Genomic DNA, 21,482 nt, shown 5'->3' with positions numbered 1-21,482 from the left:
GCATGACAATCGTGTATAAAAGGAGCTGTAATGAGAGAGAGAATCAGATGCGCCAGCAGTAGCAGCATGTTGACGTTACCTGTAACGGCGCTTTTAGTGAAGCTGTATTATCAGAATGGGGAATGTGCTCGTTCAGCGTTACGATCCTATCGCCATAGGAAAGGGATTCGAATGGGTAAAGGTCCGTTGACAAATGCAGCTGTGGCGAGAATGATTTCCAAGTTCGAAGCCACGGGTTGTTTAGACGATAGACCCCGTAGTGGCCGACCGAGCTCAAGGCGTAATGCTGCTGAGACAATTCAGGAAGAAATGGAGACTGTAGCGGGTTCAAATGGTTCAAATGGCTCTGAGCACTATGGGACTTAACATCTGTGGTCATCAGTCCCCTAGAACTTAGAACTACTTAAACCTAACTAATCTAAGGACATCACACACATCCATGCCCGAGGCAGGATTCGAACCTGCGACCGTAGCAGTCGCGCGGTTCCGGACTGAGCGCCTAGAACCGCTAGACCACCGCAGCCGGCGTAGCCGGTTCATCTATGCACGGGGAAGTCAGCGCTCGTGCAGTCGCACGTCGCACCGGCATTCCATACACTATTGTTTGGTTGGCACTGAGGCGTACCCTCCGATATCCGTACAAAATCCATCGGCATCAAGAACTGTTACCTGGCGATTTAGTGAAGCGGAGGGCATTTGCGGTGTGGGCGTTTCAAAAGATGGCGGAAGATGACGATTGGTTGAGTAACGTGTTGTGGACCGACGAAGCTCATTTCACGCTCCGAGGGTCTGTCAACGCCCACAACTGTAGTATTTGGGCTACCGAAAATCCTAGAACTGTCGTGGAAACTCCATTGCACGACGAGAAAGTCACGGTATGGGATAGATTTACCACATCTACCGTTATCGGGCCTTTTTTCTTCGAGGAAATGCGTGATTCTGGTTTTGTAACTGCTACCGTGACGGGTGAGAGGTACGCCGATATGTTACAGAATCGCATCATCCCCAGCCTGGCTGATCAACACCTGCTGGAACGTACGATGTTTATGCAGGATGGCGCTCTACCCCATATTGCTAGACGCGTGAAAAATCTCTTGCGCACGTCGTTTGGTGATGATCGTGTGCTCAGCCGCCACTTTCATCATGCTTGACCTCCCAGGTCCCCAGACCTCAGGCCGTGCGATTATTGGCTGTGGGGTTACCTGAAGTCGCAAGTGTATCGTGATCGACCGACATCTCTAGGAATACTGAAAGACAATATCCGACGCCAGTGCCTCACCATAACTCCGGACATGCTTTACAGTGCTGTTCACAACCTTATTCATCGACTACAGCAATTGTTGAGGTATGATGGTGAACATATTGAGCATTTCCTGTAAAGAACATCATCTTCGAAACTTCCTGGCAGATCAAAATTGTGTGCCGGACCGAGACTCGAACTCGGGACCTTTGCCTTTCGCGGTCAAGTGCTCTACCAACTGAGCTACCCAAGCACGACTCACGCTCAGTCCTCACAGCTTTACTTCTGCCAGTACATCGTCTCCTACCTTCCAAACTTTACCGAAGCTCTCCTGCGAACCTTGCAGAACTAGTACTCCTGAAAGAAAGGATATTGCGGAGACATGGCTTAGCCACAGACCGGGGGATGTTTCCAGTTGGTAGAGCACTTGCCCGTGAAAGGCAAAGGTCCCGAGTTCGAGTCTCGGTCCGGCACACAGTTTTGATCTGCCAGGAAGTTTCATGTCGGCGCACACTCCGCTGCAGAGTGAAAATCTCATCTTTGCTTTGTCTTACTTTATGTTAATTATTGCTATTCTGATCAGATGAAGCGCCATCTGTCGGAAATTTTTGAACTTTTGTATTTTTTTGGATCTAATAAAACCCCATGTCATTCCAAGCATGTGTGTCAATTTGTACCTCTCTATCTACATTATTCCATGATTTATTCAGTTTTCAAATTTATACTGACTTTTTGATCACCCTGTATATTCACAAAACAAATAATATATACACACAAACAAACAAAAGACAGAAGCTAATACACAGCGACAGTCGGCAACACTGCACACTGTAATCACACACGTTCAACGCAGAATGAAAAGTACAAGTGAAGTGTTGTAATAAATGTGGGTGAAAAAAAATCCGGAAATTAGCCATCCGCAGTATGGGGACCGAGTAAACACATTTCCATAAACACACACATGAACTAGCAAGTAAGTAAAACAAAATGATAATTTAACTTCGCGAAAATTATGCTGCAGAAGTAGTTTCTAGCCTGAAAAACAAGAGGACGTGAGAAGGCGTTGCATAGTACCGTACTTGTAGCCAACACATGATACAAACATGTATTACAGGCCTCTGAAGACGCTTCATTAAAAAGACAGCGAACGTGTACGGTGAAAAACAAATTGCCTTTCATTTAGTTGCAAAGACGGAACACATCACCATGAATTTTGAGGCAACGAAGGAACAAAAGAAAAACGGAAGAAATGTCATTAATTCTGTTTAATAGTACTGGTACAAAATAACTGTTTTATTTTCATCACTGTTTGCTCTAGTGTGGCCCTACTGTGACGATACAGTCGCCCAATCTTTCCATTAAAGTACACTAAAGAAGCTACATGTTTGGACTCCTTGTGTTGGGCTTTCTGTACTGTGCGAAATGACTGCCGCGAGCGACTGCCTGTGCACCTTGCTGATCAAAGACACCGAATGGCCAACCGGAAGATATTGGAGCAGTGAGCTACTGCGAGCAGCAAGGGCACCTAATAGTCGTCCCACGGGTGACTACCAAAGGCTGTGCTCCAAATATTGTCTTGACAATCACATATCAGAGATAGTTGCATTAACACGCAAATAAATAGAAATAACGTTTAGAAGACACAAATAGAGTTTAAGACAGACAGAAGTCTGAGACAAAGAAACCAGAATATAATATAAGCAAATATTTTACACTCGTATGCAAAAGGTAACGACAAAAGTAACCGTCGCATGATGTATAACTCCCAAGTAATATAGCTCGATGAAACTTGGACCATACATAGAACTGCTACAGTATAGTACAGAAGATAACTGAAACAAACACGCAGTGAGACGAACAGAAATAATACTTCTGCTCAAAGACAATAATTACATTGAAGACAGTGATTTCTGTTCGTCCCCTGGACTTCGCAGCAAGGGATACAATTCTTAACGGGATGTGTGATCACCACGGACTGCAATGCTCGTTCTGCAACGTGCTCCCATGCTGGCCACAAGGTTGGTAAAATGTTCTTGTGGTACAGCGTTCCATTCCTCCATCAGCTTGTTTGACATCGGCTGGATGGTCGATGGTGCATGTGGACGTGCTGAATTACGCCTCCCCAACGCATCCCACACGTGCTCAGTAGAATTTAACTCGGGCTAAAGGATAGGCCAGTCCATTCGCCGAATATCGTCTCATTCCAGGAACTTCTCCACCTGCGCTCTTCGATGTGGTCGTGCATAGTCATCCACAAATAAGAAATAAGGGTCGCGTGCACCCCTGAAAGGACGCATGTTGAGAAGGAGTCACAACGACTTTGACCAGTGAATGTACCGTGTTGAAAAATGTATGCGGTTAGTACGGGCATGCAGCATTCTGCATCTCCAAATCATAATACCTGGACCACCAAAACTATGATGTTCGACAATGCTGGACGTCCCCCCACGCTGCTCGACGTTCGTGTTATGGTGTGGAGAGGCGTAAACTGCAGGGGCGTATTGACCTACGAGGGTCACTCCAAAAGAAATGCACACTAATTTTATAAAAATACAGTTTTCATTCTGCATGTGTGAAAGTTTTACAGTGTGTAGATACATTCTTCCCGCTTGTTTTCAAACTTAGTTCAACCTGTTCCCGTGAGTGGCGCCGTCACAGCATGTCTTAAAGATGGCTGCTTCACTTGACGTTCGTGAGAAGCAACGTGCTGTCATAGAATTCCTGTGCTGTGAAAACGAGACAGTGCAAAACATCCACAAGAGGTTGAAAAAGGTGTATGGAGATGCTGCTGTCGATCGCAGTACAGTTAATCGGTAAGCAAGCAGGTTACGTGATGAAAGCGGTCACGGCAATATGGAGGATTGTCCTCGGAGCGGCAGGCCTCGTACTGCACACACTCCAGACAATGTACAGAGAGTTAACGAATTGGTGACTGCTGACAGACGCATCACAGTGAACGAACTGTCACGCTACGTTGGGATAGGGGAAGGAAGTGTTTGCAGAATAGCAGAATACTGAAAGTGTTGGCGTTAAAAAGGTTTGTGCCAGGTGGGTTCCCAGGATGTTGACAGTGGCTCACAAAGAAACAAGAAAAACGGTATGCAGCGAACTTTTGGAACAGTACGAGAATGGTGGAGATTAATTTCTTGGAAGAATTATGACAAGTGATGAAACATGGCTCCATCATTTTTCACCAGAGACCAAGATGCAATCAATGGAGTGGCATCTTGCAAATTCACCCAAGAAAAAAAATTCAAAACCACACCTTCTGCTGGAAAAGTTATGGCTACGGTGTTTTTCGATTCCGAAGGACTCTTGCTTGTGGACATCATGCCAAGTGGAACCACCATAAATTCTGATGCATATGTGACGACACTGAAGAAACTTCAAGCTCGACTGAGTCGTGTTCGACCACATCGGCAAAAGCAGGATGTTTTGCTGTTGCACGACAACGCGCGGCCACATGTCAATCAAAAATCCATGGAAGCGATCGCAAAACTCGGATGGACAACACTGAAACACCCGCCTTACAGTCTTAACCTGGCACCATGTCACTATCATCTCTTTGGGAAACTGAAAGACTCACATCGTGGAACAAGGTTTGAAGATGACTCCCTTGTGCATGCTGGCAAACAGTGGCTCCAACAGGTTGGTCCAGAATTTTACCGTGCGGGTATACAGACGCTGGTTGCAAGATGGCGTACGGCAGTTGAGAGGGATAGAAATTATGTGGAGAAATGAAAATATTGTTCCTAAATGATGTATCTACACATTGTAAAACTCTCAGACGTGTAAAATAGAAGATGGATTTAAAAAAAAATAGTGTGCATTTCTTTTGGAGTGACCCTCGTACAAATCTTTGAACGCGGTACACTCGCCGGTCAGTGTTGTGACACTGGGCCCTGATTTTCTTTATATGGATGACAATGTACGACCGCAGTGAATAGCACAACAGGTCGAGAAGATCTTGGAACGACAGGATGATGCCCGAATGGACTGGTCTGCCCGTTTCCCCGACTTAAATCGCATCGATCACATGTGGGGCGCTCTGAGGAGATTTATTGTAGCATTCCATGCAGCAGCGACTATCTAGCAGTTGTCAACCTCCTTGGTGGAGGAAAGGAATACACTCTCAAGAATTCCTTACCGACCTTGTGGCCATCACGGGAGCTCGTAACAGTGCATGCATTACTGTCTGTAGCGACGAGGCATCCTATTAAGAGTTATGTCCTTCGTTTTGCAATATACAGGGGACACCATAAATCACGGTAACTACAGTGTAATCGTAGTCTGCGAGTAAAGTTGTGATGAATTTCTATGGGACCAAACTGCTGAGGTCATCGGTCCCTACGCTTACACTACTTAATCTAACTTAAACCAACTTACGCTAAGGACAACACATACCCCCATGCCCGAGGGAAGGACTCGAAACCTCCGACGGAAGGGAGCCTCGCGAGCCGTGACGAGACACTATAGACCGCGCAGCTACCCCGCGCGGCGAGTAAAGGTGTAATTTCTGTTCGTCTCAGAGCGTATTTCTTTCAATTACCTTCTGTACAACACTGAAGTGCCAAAGAAACTGGTATAGACACGCGTATTCAAATACAGAGATATGTGAACAGGCAGAATATGGCGCAGCGGTCGGCATCACATATATAGGACAACAAGTGTCTGGCGCAGTTGTTAGATCGGTTACTGCTGCTACAGTGGCAGGTTATCAACATTTAAGTGAGTTTGAACGTGGTGTTACAGTCGCCGCACGAGCGATGGGACACAGAATCTTCGAGGTAGAGATGAATTGGGGATTTTCCCGTACGACCATTCCACGAGCGTACCGTGAACATCAGGAATCCGGTAAAACATCAAATCTCCGACATCGCTGCGGCCGGAGAAAGATCCTACAAGAACGGGATCAACGACGACTGAAGAGAATCGTTCAGCGTGACAGAAGTGCAACCCTTCCTCAGATTGCTGCAGATTTGACTGCTGGGCCATCAACAAGTGTCAGCGTGCGAACCATTCAACGAAACATCACCGATATGGGCTTTCGGAGTCAAAGGCCCACTGGTGCACCCTTGATGACTGCACGACACAGGCTTTACGCCTCGCTTGGGCTCGTCAACACCGACATTTGACTGGTGATGGCTGAAAACTACTTGTCTCATCGAACGAGTCTCGTTTCAAACTGTATTGAGCGGATGGAGGTGTATGGTTATGGAGACAACCTCATGGATCCATGGACTCTGCATCTTCGCAGGGGGCTGTTCAAACAGGTGGATGCTCTGTAATGCTGTGGGGCGTATGCACTGGGAGTGATATGGGACGACTCTGACAGGTGACACGTACGTAAGCATCCTGTCTATCACCTGCATCCATTTATGTCCATTGTACATTCCGCTGGACTTGGGCTATTCCAGCAGCACAATGCGACACCTCACACGTCCAGAATTGCTACAGAGTGGTTCCAGGAACACTTGTCTGAACTTACACTGTCGCTGGCCACCAAACTCCCCAGACATGAACATTCTTGAGCATGTCTTGGATGCCTTGCAACGTGCAGTTCAGAAGAGGTTTGCACCCCATCACACTCTCATGGATTTATGGACAGCCCTGCAGGATTCATGGTTTCAATTCCCTCCAGCAGTATTTCAGACATTTGTCGAGTTGCTACGCCTTGCTGCGTCACTTCTGCGTGCCCATGGGAGCCCTATACGATATGAGGCAGATGCACCAGTTTCTTCGGCTCTTCAGTGTACGTGGTAGCAGTTCTTTATATCTATGAACAATGTTTCATCGAGCTCTGTTACTTACTCTGGGTGACATGTAAAGGTCAGAACTAGCACAGACTAGCAAAAATATGAGAAAAAATGTTCAAATGGGTGTGAATTCCTAAGGGACCAAACTGCTGAGCTCATCACTCCCTAAACTTACACACTACCTATACTAACTTATGCTAAGAACAACACCCACCCATGCTCGAGGGAGGACTCGAGTCTCCGGCGGGAGGGGCCGCTCAGTTAGTGACATGGCGCCTCTAACCGCGCGGCCACTACGTTCGGCCAAAAGTATAAGACAATTTTCTAAAATCAAAAGGCAAGGTATCTGAAATTCGCTATTGCGGTGTAAACACTAGCAAAAAAATGGCTCTGAGCACTATGGGACTTAACATCTATGGTCATCAGTCCCCTAGAACTACTTAAACCTAACTAACCTAAGGACATCACATAACACCCAGTCATCACGAGGCAGAGAAAATACCTGACTCCGCCGGGAATCGAACCCGGGCGCGGGAAGCGAGAACGCTACCGCACGACCACGAGCTGCGGACGTAAACACTAGCAGGTGGGGCTCTTATCGAAGGCTCAATTGTTATACACGAAGAAGATAGCCATAGCTGTTGAGATAAAACACATTCCTTTTGACCTTACTTCTTACGACAAAGATAGATGGTGGTTTCTGACTGTTGTAAATGGAATTATAAGCTGACTCCTAGAGAATCAAAACGGGCATAAGAAAATTATTTCGTGTGTATACTTTCTGAGGTCTACGTGAAAAGTTTTTGTGGAGAGGAGTAAACAGTCGAAAAGCTCGACACAACGACAGAGCCTGGCATAGAGGCGAATTGGGCGTTATTTACAGCGCAATAGGGAACACCAACAGCCTTACCTTTCAAATTTAGCACATTTCTCGAATATTTTTGCGATGTAGCTGTATTATCATGACTGAAGCGTGTTCTCAGTACGTCAAGGATGACAGCTACTTACTGTGGAAACTAGGCATGAAATAAACTATTTGACATCAAACGATCTAGGCTTCTTTTGCGAAGAGTTTCTACGCCAGCATTAACAAGCATTATATCAGTGAACTCGTCTTTCCAAGACCTTTCCAATGTTTTAATCTGTATATATTTCCAGTAAAAAACAGTACACGCTTCAACGTCTCGGTTAACATACATAACTTAACAGTTTTTTTTTTTGCCTCAAGCATTCGAACCTTCGAGTCAAGTGCCAAAACACTAGCTTCCTTTAACGAACTCGGCTACGGAGGAGGGAAAGCAGTCATAGAAGTGCGAAACATTTTTTCCGGAGTATATGATGTATGGAGAATTGCCTTTGAACAGCCAGCCAATACTTGTTACCTTCATCGATTAGCTGCAAATTACAGGAAGACTTGCTGTTTGAGCCCAACATTTGCAGTTGACCGTTAACACATCAATATGTAACCTAATGTGCATAATTATATTAAAGTTTTTTCGTATACAGTCACTGACAGATCACTAGTACCAGTCACATCCTTTCAGTAACTAAATACATTCCTGGAAATGGAAAAAAGAACACATTGACACCGGTGTGTCAGACCCACCATACTTGCTCCGGACACTGCGAGAGGGCTGTACAAGCAATGATCACACGCACGGCACAGCGGACACACCAGGAACCGCGGTGTTGGCCGTCGAATGGCGCTAGCTGCGCAGCATTTGTGCACCGCCGCCGTCAGTGTCAGCCAGTTTGCCGTGGCATACGGAGCTCCATCGCAGTCTTTAACACTGGTAGCATGCCGCGACAGCGTGGACGTGAACCGTATGGGCAGTTGACGGACTTTGAGCGAGGGCGTATAGTGGGCATGCGGGAGGCCGGGTGGGCGTACCGCCGAATTGCTCAACACGTGGGGCGTGAGGTCTCCACAGTACATCGATGTTGTCGCCAGTGGTCGGCGGAAGGTGCACGTGCCCGTCGACCTGGGACCGGACCGCAGCGACGCACGGATGCACGCCAAGACCGTAGGATCCTACGCAGTGCCGTAGGGGACCGCACCGCCACTTCCCAGCAAATTAGGGACACTGTTGCTCCTGGGGTATCGGCGAGGACCATTCGCAACCGTCTCCATGAAGCTGGGCTACGGTCCCGCACACCGTTAGGCCGTCTTCCGCTCACGCCCCAACATCGTGCAGCCCGCCTCCAGTGGTGTCGCGACAAGCGTGAATGGAGGGACGAATGGAGACGTGTCGTCTTCAGCGATGAGAGTCGCTTCTGCCTTGGTGCCAATGATGGTCGTATGCGTGTTTGGCGCCGTGCAGGTGAGCGCCACAATCAGGACTGCATACGACCGAGGCACACAGGGCCAACACCCAGCATCATGGTGTGGGGAGCGATCTCCTACACTGGCCGTACACCACTGGTGATCGTCGAGGGGACACTGAATAGTGCACGGTACATCCAAACCGTCATCGAACCCATCGTTCTACCATTCCTAGACCGGCAAGGGAACTTGCTGTTCCAACAGGACAATGCACGTCCGCATGTATCCCGTGCCACCAAACGTGCTCTAGAAGGTGTAAGTCAACTACCCTGGCCAGCAAGATCTCCGGATCTGTCACCCATTGAGCATGTTTGGGACTGGATGAAGCGTCGTCTCACGCGGTCTGCACGTCCAGCACGAACGCTGGTCCAACTGAGGCGCCAGGTGGAAATGGCATGGCAAGCCGTTCCACAGGACTACATCCAGCATCTCTACGATCGTCTCCATGGGAGAATAGCAGCCTGCATTGCTGCGAAAGGTGGATATACACTGTACTAGTGCCGACATTGTGCATGCTCTGTTGCCTGTGTCTATGTGCCTGTGGTTCTGTCAGTGTGATCATGTGATTTATCTGACCCCAGGAATGTGTCAATAAAGTTTCCCCTTCCTGGGACAATGAATTCACGGTGTTCTTATTTCAATTTCCAGGAGTGTATATCCATCGAGACATACACGGGCGACCGTAAAAACCTAGGCCATGAGAAGGCATTTACTGGAAGAATGATTTTTTTTAATAATTTAGTTTTTCACCAGTCTTATCACTAGTTTGCTGTAGCTCGCAGCAAAATGCTTACCTGTGGTAGTCTTTTCGTCTCGGAGTAGTTCTAGCTCACAAATTTCTCAGTTGTTGGATGTATTCCAATATTTGCCTTTCTATGCAGTTTCTAACCTCTACAGCTCCCTCTAGTGCCGTAGAGATGTCGTGACACATAGCCTATTACTCTGTTTTTCTTTCTTGTCAATATTTTCCACGCCTCCATTTCCTCTTCGATTCTGCAGACAGTCTCCTCATTCCCCGCCTTATCCGTCCACCTTATTTTCAACACCTTTCTACAAGTGTGCACCACGCCCCAAACGCTTCGATTCTCTTCTGTTCTGGTTTCCCCACAGTTCATGATTGGCTTCCATGGAATGCTGTACTCCAAATGCGCGTTCTCGGAAATTTCTTTCTCAAATTAAGGCCTATGTCTGATACCAGTAGACTACTCTTGAGCAGGAATGCTCTCTTTGCCTGTGTTAGTTTCTTTTTATGTCCTCCTTACTTAGTCCGTAATGAATTATTTTACTTCCAAGGTATCAAAATTTCTTAGCTTCTTTTATTTAGAGGTGTCCAATTTGTGGCTAATTTTACTTTCGTTACTCCTCATTACAATTCGTCTTTCTTTGGTTTACTTTCAGTCTAGACCGTGCCCTCATCAGACTGTTCATTACATTCAGCAGGTCCTGCAATTCCTCCTCCCTTTCAGTGAGAAAAGCAATTTCGTCACCGAATCTTATCACTGATATCCTTTGGCCCTGAATTTCAAACCTACTTTTGAACTTTTGGTTTCCGTCACTGCATGTTCGATGTACACTCCTGGAAATTGAAATAAGAACACCGTGAATTCGTTGTCCCAGGAAGGGGAAAATTTATTGACACATTCCTGGGGTCAGATAAATCACATGATCACACTGACAGAACCACATGCACATAGACACAGGCAACAGAGCATGCACAATGTCGGCACTAGTACAGTGTATATCCACCTTTCGCAGCAATGCAGGCTGCTATTCTCCCATGGAGACGATCGTAGAGATGCTGGATGTAGTCCTGTGGAACGGCTTGCCATGCCATTTCCACCTGGCGCCTCAGTTGGACCAGCGTTCGTGCTGGACGTGCAGACCGCGTGAGACGACGCTTCATCCAGTCCCAAACATGCTCAATGGGTGACAGATCCGGAGATCTTGCTGGCCAGGGTAGTTGACTTACACCTTCTAGAGCACGTTTGGTGGCACGGGATACATGCGGACGTGCATTGTCCTGTTGGAACAGCAAGTTCCCTTGCCGGTCTAGGAATGCTAGAACGATGGGTTCGATGACGGTTTGGATGTACCGTGCACTATTCAGTGTCCCCTCGACGATCACCAGTGGTGTACGGCCAGTGTAGGAGATCGCTCCCCACACCATGATGCCGGGTGTTGGCCCTGTGTGCCTCGGTCGTATGCAGTCCTGATTGTGGCGCTCACCTGCACGGCGCCAAACACGCATACGACCATCATTGGCACCAAGGCAGAAGCGACTCTCATCGCTGAAGACGACACGTCTCCATTCGTCCCTCCATTCACGCCTGTCGCGACACCACTGGAGGCGGGCTGCACGATGTTGGGGCGTGAGCGGAAGACGGCCTAACGGTGTGCGGGACCGTAGCCCAGCTTCATGGAGACGGTTGCGAATGGTCCTCGCCGATACCCCAGGATGAACAGTGTCCCTAATTTGCTGGGAAGTGGCGGTGCGGTCCCCTACGGCACTGCGTAGGATCCTACGGTCTTGGCGTGCATCCGTGCGTCGCTGCGGTTCGGTCCCAGGTCGACGGGCACGTGCACCTTCCGCCGACCACTGGCGACAACATCGATGTACTGTGGAGACCTCACGCCCCACGTGTTGAGCAATTCGGCGGTACGTCCACCCGGCCTCCCGCATGCCCACTATACGCCCTCGCTCAAAGTCCGTCAACTGCACATACGGTTCACGTCCACGCTGTCGCGGCATGCTACCAGTGTTAAAGACTGCGATGGAGCTCCGTATGCCACGGCAAACTGGCTGACACTGACGTCGGCGGTGCACAAATGCTGCGCAGCTAGCGCCATTCGACGGCCAACGCCGCGGTTCCTGGTGTGTCCGCTGTGCCGTGCGTGTGATCATTGCTTGTACAGCCCTCTCGCAGTGTCCGGAGCAAGTATGGTGGGTCTGACACACCGGTGTCAATGTGTTCTTTTTTCCATTTCCAGGAGTGTAGATTGAATAGTACGGGTGAAAGACTACGTTTCTGTCTTATACAGTTTAATCCGAACACTTCATCTTGGTGTTGCAGTCTTATCGTTTCCTCTTGGTTCTTGTACATATTGTATGTTACCCGTCTTTTCCTAGAGCTTATACCTATTTTCCTGATAATTTCGAACACCTTGCGTCAATTTAAACTCTCGAACGCTTTTTCTAGGTCAACAAATCCTACTAACGTGTCTTGATTTTGTTTATCTCGTCTCCATTATCAAGCGCAACGTCAGGATTGCCTCTCTGGTGCCTTTACCTTTCGCAAAGCAAAGCTCATCGTCATCTAGCACATCCTAAATTTTGCGTCCCATTCTTCTGTATATCATTCCTGTTAGCAACTTCGATGCATAAGTTATTAAGCTGATTATGCGACAGTTCTCGCATTTATCTGCCCTTGCTATCTGGATTGGGTGAATGATACGTTTCCATAAATCTGATGTTATATCATAGAAAACACTTGAATAATCGTTTGCTCTCTACTTCCGCCTATGATTTTTGCATTTAGAAACGACTGTTGCCTGTGTTTTCCGCTTTGTTTGACCGTAAGACAACCGAAACTTTGTTAAACTTTCACTGTAGCGCGACATCCCCTATGTCTTCTATGCTGACTCAAATTTCTTCTTCTATCAGTTCGTCAGACAGTTCCTCGCCCTCGTACAAGCCTTCAACGTATCCTTTCCACCAATCCGCTTTCTCCTTTGCGTCTATCAGCGGAATTACCCTTGCAGTATTAAGAATGGTAACAAAGCTTAATTCATCCTTTGGAGATAGTCTGGCCGATGATTACATATTGCTCTTCAGTCTAGAACCTCGTACAAGTAGAATTGTCGGATGAATCAGAAAATATTCAAAGAAGAGCTATGCGTATTTTTAATTTGTACTGGACCGTCATGGAAACCAACAACTATCTCCAGTGCGAGACGCAGCAAAACAGGCGTTGTGCATCGCAGAGAGTTTTACGTCAACGAGAGAGGACGCTCAAAAAAGAGGCAAAAACGTACGGTGGTTGAACAAGAATATGGAAAACTACGAGAAACGCATGCTTGAACACAATTCAGGTGCCAGGCAACGCTGCAGGTTCCGCTGTTGTATTTGACCACTAACGGCACTTGTGCAATATCCTTAATACGTTGCAAGTGTCATTGTAGTCATAACAGTATTCTGCGTAGTTGTGAGTACATTATGTCAGAGCTAAATGAATTCGAACACGGGCAAATTGTTGGTGCTCATACGGTGGGTGCAAATCGAAGGTAGCCAAAATGTTTAGTGCTTCACGAGACATCATATCCCATGTAGGGAAAGCGAAAAGAAACATCATCCGCTAAGTCACAACGCGGACGAAACAGTGTTGCGTGATCGTGACGGATAATAAATGAAGAAGATTATGATACAAAGTAAAAGAACTGCAGCTGTAATAGTCACTGAATCCTGCCGGCGCCAAAACAAGGCGAAGGGAGCTCCATAATCTGGGAACTGTGTGCCAAACTGGAATTCCAAAAGCACACATCAATGACGCAAATGCCCGTAACAGGAAAACGTGGTGTCGAAGCCATAAATCCAGGACTATGAAGCAATAGAGGAAAATCATTTGTTCAGATGATTCTTGTTTCACACTGTTTACAACTTCAGGCCGAGTTTATGTCCATTCAGAGGCGAAACGAAGCTGTTTTGTCTGGCAACGGTTTACAGTATTAGGCATGGTAATGTGTTGTGTAGTAGGAAAAGGGAGAGAAGGAAACATAGTAGGTGAATATGGATTGGGGGAAAGAAATGAGAGAGGAAGCCGTCTGGTAGAATTTTGCACCGAGCATAACTTAATCATAGCTAACACTTGGTTCAAGAATCATAAAAGAAGATTGTACACATGGAAGAATCCTGGAAATACTAGAAGGTATCACACAAATTATGTAGCGGTAAGACAGAGATTTAGGAACCAGGTTTTAAATTGTAAGACATTTCCAGGGGCAGATGTGGACTCTGACCACAATCTATTGGCTATGAGCTGTAGATTACAACTGAAGAAACTGCAAAAAGGTGGGAATTTAAAGAGATGGCATATGGATGAACTGACAGAACTAGAGGTTGTACAGAGTTTCAGGGGGAGGAAAAGGGAACAATTGTCACAAATGGGGGAAAGAAATACAGTAGAAGAAGAATGGGTAGCTCTGAGGGATGAAGTAGTGAAGGCAGCAAAGGATCAAGTAGGTAAAAAGACGAGGGCTAGTAGAAATCCTTGGTTAACAGAAGAAATATTGAAATTAATTGATGAAAGGAGAAAACATAAAAATGCAGTGAATGAAGCACGCAAAAAGGAATACAAACGTCTCAAAAATGAGATCGACAGGAAGCGCAAAATGGCTAAGCAGGGATGGTTAGAGGACAAATGTAAGGATGTAGAGGCTTATCTCACTAGGGGTAAGATAGATACTGCCTACAGGAAAATTAAAGAGACCTTTGGAGAAAAGAGAACCACTTGTATGAATATCAAGAGCTCAGATGGAAACCCAGTTCTAAGCAAAGAAGGAAAAGCAGAACGGTGGAAGGAGTATATAGAGGGTCTATACAAGGGCGACGTACTTGAGGACAATATTCTGGAAATGGAAGAGAATGTAGATGAAGACGAAATCGGAGATACAATACTGCGTGAAGAGTTTGACAGAGCACTGAAAGACCTGAGTCGAAACAAGGCCCCGGGAGTAGACAACATTCCATTAGAACTACTGACGGCCTTGAGAGAGCCAGTCCTGACAAAACTCTACCATCTGGTGAGCAAGATGTATGAGACAGGCGAAATACCCTCAGACTTCAAGAAGAATATAATAATTCCAATCCCGAAGAAAGCAGGTGTTGACAGATGTGACAATTACCGAACAATCAGTTTAATGAGCCACAGCTGCAAAATTCTAACGCGAATTCTTTACGGACGAATGGAAAAACTAGTAGAAGCCAACCTTGGGGAAGATCAGTTTGGATTCCGTAGAAATATTGGAATACGTGAGGCAATACTGACGTTACGACTTATCTTAGAAGCTAGATTAAGGAAAGGCAAACCTACGTTTCTAGCATTTGTACACTTAGAGAAAGCTTTTGACAATGTTGACTGGAATACTCTCTTTCAAATTCTGAAGGTGGCAGGGGTAAAATACAGGGAGCGAAAGGCTATTTACAATTTTTACAGAAACCAGATGGCAGTCATCAGAGTCGAGGGGCACGAAAGGGAAGCAGTGGTTGGGAAGGGAGTGAGACAGGGTTGTAGCCTCTCCCCATGTTGTTCAATATGTATATTGAGCAAGCAGTATGGGAAACAAAAGAAAAATTCGGAGTAGGTATTAAAATCCATGGAGAAGAAATAAAAACTTTGAGGTTCGCCAATGACATTGTAATTCTGTCAGAGACAGCAAAAGACTTGGAAGAGCAGTTGAATGGAATGGACAGTGTCTTGAAAGGAGGATATAAGATGAACATCAACAAAAACAAACGAGGATAATGGAATGTAGTCGAATTAAGTCGGGTGATGCTGAGGGAATTAGATTAGGAAATGAGACACTTAAAGTAGTAAAGGAGTTTTGCTATTTGGGGAGCAAAATAACTGATGATGGTCGAAGTAGAGAGGATATAAAATGTAGACTGGCAATGGCAAGGGAAGCGTTTCTGAAGAAGAGAAATTTGTTAACATCGAGTATAGATTTAAGTGTCAGGAAGTCGTTTCTGAAGGTATTTGTATGGAGTGTAGCCATGTATGGAAGTGAAACATGGACAATAAATAGTTTGGACAAGAAGAGAATAGAAGCTTTCGAAATGTGTGCTACAGAAGAATGTTGAAGATTAGATGGGTAGATCACATAACTAATGAGGAGGTATTGAATAGAATTGGGGAGAAGAGGAGTTTGTGGCACAACTTGACAAGAAGAAGGGACCGGTTGGTAGGACATGTTCTGAGGCATCAAGGGATCACAAATTTAGCATTGGAGGGCAGTGTGGAGGGTAAAAATCATAGAGGGAGACCAAGAGATGAATACACTAAGCAGATTCAGAAGGACGTAGGTTGCAGTAACTACTGGGAGATGAAGAAGCTTGCACAGGATAGAGTAGCATGGAGAGCTGCATCAAACCAGTCTCAGGACTGAAGACCACAACAACAACAACAACAATGTGTTGTGTACGTATTCCCATAATTTTTGTCCATGTCCTGTATTACTTACTCGAACGCAGTATCATGTATAAGTCAGGATGGTAAAAAACTTAGAGAATTTAACAGAGGAAGACAAACACTTGCTCTTTCGTGGAGTGAGGTAGGGACAGGGGAAACGTGCACGGTGTTGCAGTGGTAAGACGCTACACTCGTATTCGGATGGGGTAGAGGGTGGGGGGGGGGGGGAGGGAGGCGACGACGACAGCTGTTCAGATTCCAACTCAGCCAACCAGATTTAGGTTTTTCCATGATTTCCTTAAATATTCTGAGGCAAATAGCGGGACAGTTCTTTTGAAAACGACACGGGCGATTTTCACTCCCACTCCGAATAACTTCTCCGTGTCTAATGACTTTGTCGTGGATGGGACGTTAAATCTTAATTTTCTTTTTCCTTTGTAGCAACGGAGGTATGGTAGTTGCACATACTGTAGTGTTCGCAGATCGTGTAATACAGATTTAAATGTACAGAAGGGATGAACATTTGATGGAACTGGAGGCAGTGGCTGAAACAAAGAGGAAGAAAGAATTACAGAGAAGATATTCAGATGCGAACAGCACAAAGAAGAAAGGGAGAGGACGCCGGTCAGCCCTCTCTGACGAGGAGGCACAGAATGGCCGGCAGACATTGATCCGAGCCCAAGGAAGGTCGTTCGCCGGTCCTCTCGGGGTCCGCAAATGTCACGAGCGACTGTCTACAAGGAGCTGCGGAGGAAGTAGCGTCTGTGCGTAAACAAGTTGTTGGTTCTCCAGGAGCTGAAAGTTGAGCTCGAATCACGTCACTATGTTAGCTTTCAGCGAGGGAGGCGAATCAACGAACTTCCTGACAGATGTTACGTTTTTCGGTACGCCGCATTTCACACAGTTCGGGCGGTAAACGAGATTTATGTTCGGATTCATGCATGTTACTGAGCAACAAAAGTCAAGCATTTTCTTATAACTTTTAAAATAATCTTACAAACTCTTGACATTATAGCCTACAGTGTACGTAGACACAAAGTCTATATCGCGAGTTACATACCTTTATTATTTTGGTATATGTACGACCTTCAAGCTTATTAAAGCCAATTTAGCCTTAGGTTATTTATTGTTTCTGGTTGCTTTTCAGATCTGAAGATGGTTGTTTAGTCAACGTGACTAGTAATCAGTTGTGATGTAACATAGTTTTTGCAATCAAGACAACTAAAAGATTTTGTAATATTTTTTAAAAAGTTTTTAACAGGCATAAGATAACTTTTCTCCATCATCTGACAGTATAAGATCTTACTAAATGTCAAGGATGTCTTATTCATGGTTTTCTGCAAAGATTAGGTTAGGTATACCGTTCATTCTATAGGCAACATAAAGGACGTATAACATGACAGAAAAACGAAACTAAATGTAGGTAAAAATACCTAACTTCATTAAATGAACTGAAACGTCACTATAGAGTGACCCTCTTAAAGAAAACCGAGTCATGTTGAACATCCCACAAACAGTGAGAATACTCAGACATTTCAGTGCGATGAGTTTTCTCTGTAAGTGAATTATTCGTTCGTTAGTAGCCAATGACAATACTCTGCTCAAGGTCAGATACCCTGCTCCGCCTCTGCTCAAGTTCAATCATTTTACTCATGAGCATGCCTCGTCGTCCATAGGCTACGCTAACTAATGAAACTGCGAAGTACATCGCACTATATCTAATGGAAGATGATTCAATAATGCCGGCCGAAGTGGCCGTGCGGTTCTAGGCGCTGCAGTCTGGAACCGCGAGACCGCTACGGTCGCAGGTTCGAATCCTGCCTCGGGCATGGATGTGTGTGCTGTCCTTAGGTTAGTTAGGTTTAACCAGTTCTAAGTTCTAGGGACTAATGATCTCAGAAGTTGAGTCCCATAGTGCTCAGAGGCATTTGATTCAATAATGAAACAGGTTTAATACTGTACATGTCATTCGATTAAGTTTCCTGGAAACTTCGGAATATCTCTGAAATTTCCAAGTGAAAAGCTTGCTTTTACAGTGACTGGTTACGTGGAGTAATCCGATAGTAATGCCATACCGTTGCCCGAAGTAATTGACTTTAGCGGCAAACAAGCTAGCTTTTAACAGTGCTATGCTTTATCAAAGCAGCTAATTAACATACGAGGGTTGGAACTTTAATAGTGGCAACTATTTATTTACAGCTCGTACAAAATAGATACGTGTTTCAAAGTTTTACTGACCTTCAGAGTAGTCACCAGCATTGTGTATAACCCGTTGCCAGAGATGTGGAAGTCATAGGATACTCTTAGCAGTGCCAGTTGTGTTGACAGTTCAAGCGGCGCGGTCTATTGCCCGACGAATTTGTAGCAGTTCTGAAGCGAATGCCGTAAAGTGTTCCCTTCAGTTTAGAAATAGAGTTGAACTCACGAGGGCTTAAATCAGGGGACTGCAGTAGGTGGTATAGCACTTAGCAGCCCCATCAATCAAACAAATCAGTAACAGCTTGCACTGTACTAGCTTGAGCATTGTCCTGCAAAATGATGGTCAGGTCCAACAGATAGTGTCATCACTTCTGTCTCTATGCTGTTCATTTTTCGAACACAACTTACGACCAGCTTAGAGACAGAAGTGACGACACTTTCTGCAGGACCTGACCATCATTTTGCAGGACAATGCTCATTCACGTACAGTGCAAGCTGTATTCTGGCTAAGGGCAGCTTCACTTGTCAGGATTATTTGCTGACGGTTTTGATACAAGGAAGACTTAGTCATCAGTCGCTCATAACTGAATAGTTCGCTCGGTTTATTACTCCAGTTACGTTTGTACTTGTATTACATTGAGTATCCATACACAATAGTGGAAATTCGTGAGTTATGTCTTCAAAATTAAGATTAAGATTAAAATTGAATAGTGGTGCTCAATATTGACAAAATAGTTCACTGAACGTGAGAGCAACATACGAGGGTTGGAACTTTAATAGTGGCAACGATCTATTTACAGCTCGCGCGAATTGGCAGAATTAAGAACTCACAGACATTTTTAATTGGAAGGGACAGTACAATGACGAAGCACTATCTTTCATGCAGAGAACAAGAACTGAGCAATTTTTATATGTTGACAGCCGCGGATTGTTGGAATACATTTTCAGAAATGTGGTAATAGACATGTACCACTCCGAGATCTACAACTTCCTAGATGGAAAGGTTTTCAGTTGAGATCATACGAAATGCAGAGGAGCTGTGAACTTCAGCGCTTCAGGTGTAGTAAACAACGGCTCAAACTGATAGCCAAAGAGTTTGTGCAGCGTAACCATCGATAACATATCTAGATGACTTTGACTTCAATAAATTTTCGAGCGTGCATAGTTCTTAACATTGTCTTTACTGAAGGGCCACCGATAGTAAAAGATTTGTTGGCGTTCGGCTATTTGTACCGCGGTTTAGTCAGGATGTGTTTGCTTTTAACATTCTATTAAAGCTTTCCTCAACTCAAAAGTTAGTTTGGACACCACAGCGCTATATATAGCAAGGTTCTGTTCGAGGTGATGTACCGTTGCGTTTCTCCTAAACTCTGACTGACCTACCCAGGCAGTTGCTGAGGGACCTGCAATTCAACGTGAACTTCGAAGCACAGTGCAAGTCTCCGTTTATCACATTAACAAGTTGGCTCAAATGGTTCAAATGGCTCTGAGCACTATGGGACTCAACTGCTGCGGTCATATGTCCCCTAGAACTTAGAACTACTTAAACCTAACTAACCTAAGGACATCACTCACATCCATGCCCGAGGCAGGATTCGAACCTGCGACCGTAGCGTCGCGCGGTTCCAGACTGTAGCGCCTTTAACCGCTCGGCCACTCCGGCCGGCATTAACAAGTCATTCTCGGAAGTGCAAGAAGCGATAAAGGGCAGAAAAAATCCTCTGCAATTGCCCGCTAACCCGCAGAGCAACACACATCTGAAAGCTTGTCGATGGAGAACGTCCTTCTATTTAACGTGGAATGAAACGTCTTAAGTTCTTGAAAAACCGGCAGGAATAATAACACAGTCGAAAACTATTTGATTTTCTGAGCGCGCAGAGAAACAAAACGATGAGTCGGAAAGTTTAAAGAAGTGCCTGTGGAATGATAACGCCTATTCAAAGTATTTTTTAGTGATTATACATATTTTAAAAAAGACAGAGTTAGGTTACCCAAGAGTAATGTGAAGTTGGGGTAGAATTCACAGCGCAGAAATCGACAGATAATTATATAATTTTCCATAGAAACGTGATACAAGATAAATATGAGACTTATTTTTATTTCAGTTACTGAGAAGACTAGGTGCTCACAGAAGATGAACCTGTCCTCCACTCGAAGGTCAATTTGAACGTGATACTGCCTTACTGAATGTGTTGTTTTTGGAGATGGTATGCCTTTGACGTCATCGTATCTGGGATCCAGATAACAGAGCCAGTTACAGGCAGCCCACATTTTAAGCACGGCGCAGCATGCTTTTTATGCATACATAGATATAGCGTATACCAGTTGCCAAGAAGGCATTCAATAATAAGAGGAGGCTTCTATACGGGTAGATGGACAGGGACCTGAGGAAGAGACTGGCGAAATGCTTTATACGGTGCGTTGCGTTGTTCATAGCTGAGACACGGATACTGAGTAAAGTGGAAGAAAGAAGAATAGAAACATTTAAGAAGAGGATTTGGAGGAGAATAGTAGGGATAAAATGGGTATACAAAGTGAGAAATGAGGAGGTGTTGAGACGAGTAGGGAGAGAGAGAGAGGAATTTTAAAGGTAATGTGGTAGAGGAAACACAATTGGCAGAGACTTTGGATGAGAAGAGATTATTTACTGGTGGATGAAATGGAAGAAACTGCGAATGGAAGAAGAAGAAGAGAATCAGAAGACATCAGATGGTGGATAGCGTAAGGATAGAAAACAGTTACGAGTAAACGAAGAGATAGCAACTGACAAGGACCGTATGGAG

At 45.3% G+C, this 21,482-nt stretch overlaps 1 protein-coding gene across 2 annotated transcripts in view; it reads right to left on the bottom strand.

Moving 5' to 3' along the window:
• LOC124788320 (cationic amino acid transporter 4) overlaps positions 1–21,482 on the bottom strand; it is a 265,804-nt gene that overhangs the window by 158,216 nt on the left and 86,106 nt on the right. The gene's annotated exons all lie outside the window — the stretch shown is intronic.

Source organism: Schistocerca piceifrons, chromosome 3 (genome assembly GCF_021461385.2).
Source record: "Schistocerca piceifrons isolate TAMUIC-IGC-003096 chromosome 3, iqSchPice1.1, whole genome shotgun sequence".
In the NCBI taxonomy this organism is placed as follows: domain Eukaryota; kingdom Metazoa; phylum Arthropoda; class Insecta; order Orthoptera; family Acrididae; genus Schistocerca; species Schistocerca piceifrons.
Note: the sequence above shows the minus strand (reverse complement) of the source record. Positions and strands in the feature narration are given on the sequence as shown.